Raw genomic sequence first — 1,276 nt, 5'->3', positions numbered from 1 at the left:
ATGAATTTCTGTTTTGACTAGCCAACAATAAACCTCTTCATACATATCTCCCACATGTTCTGTTCCCTGGCTGAATCCTGCCAGGTACATTACCTCATTTCTTCACAATCACTTCTCTCTGGAACATTCCTGGTACATTGCACATAACTCCAGGGAACGCTGGCCAAAACAATACATTTTAATCCTTCAATTTTCTTCATCAAAATTGTCCAGTTCAATGAACTTAGTGCTTAGACCCGCAAATTCTATCAATAAGTTCTATGGAGCAAGTTGATTTTAGAACTGCCCCTAAGTAAAATGGTAGTTCACTTATGCACATGTGGTTTTTTTCTCATGCAACTTTTACCCTTTCTGGGTTTTTTAACCAGGTCTTTGTTTGATTTTATCCCTTTAGAAACTAATAGTCAAATGATTTCTTAATTCTTCATCATCTTTTAGATACCTTCCCCATAAATTACTATATTTTTGAATGATCAGTTTCAAAAATATAAAATATAAAATCCTCGTGCTCCTTAAAACTACTTCAATATCCCAAGTTAACTCCCTCTTAATAGTTTTTACAGTGACTGTTTCTAATTCCTCAAATTATTCTCTGACTCTGTATTCCTTTCACTCTAAGTAGAAGGCCATTTTCCTTAGCATTTCCTAATAGAATTAGAAATTATCAAACTGGGCTCACTGAAATTAATAACTATCCTGGCACATCAACAGAAATCTTTTTTCATTTTAGTCATGATGAAGAATAAAGATCATCTCTCTCCTACTGACTAGGATAGGAATTCTTATGCTTTGTGCTCTGGGTCCTGTTTCTTTTCGCTCAGTTGGGGACTTTACCACATCCATTATTGTCTTTTCTTATGGAATAAATCCTCATATCTTAAAAACTAATAATTTGTGCATTTCACAGTCATTTCTGCGGTACCACCCTCAAACTTCCTAAGAGTTATTATCTGCATTAGCTACTCATCTCTTAATACTTTTTGGATTGTTCCCTGGGCACTAGACTTAATGGCTTAATTTTTAAAGATCACTAATTACTTTATTAGTGTCAAATAAAATAAATACCTTTTAGTCCTTAGATGCAATGCTTGATATGCTTAAGTACACTTCTCAGATAATAGTTTATTCTGTAGGCTTCTTTTCATAATATTTATGAATTAACTTTGTCTTCTGAAGTGGTTCCTTTGTACCATTCTTCTCTCACAAATTCATTCAAAGCTTTTTCTCAAGATTTTATTTTGGATTGTATTTTTCATCTTAATCACACATTTTTACT

The sequence above is a fragment of the Otolemur garnettii genome, unplaced genomic scaffold, assembly GCF_000181295.1.
Source record: "Otolemur garnettii isolate 467f Iridium unplaced genomic scaffold, OtoGar3 scaffold00040, whole genome shotgun sequence".
NCBI lineage: Eukaryota > Metazoa > Chordata > Mammalia > Primates > Galagidae > Otolemur > Otolemur garnettii.
Note: the sequence above shows the minus strand (reverse complement) of the source record.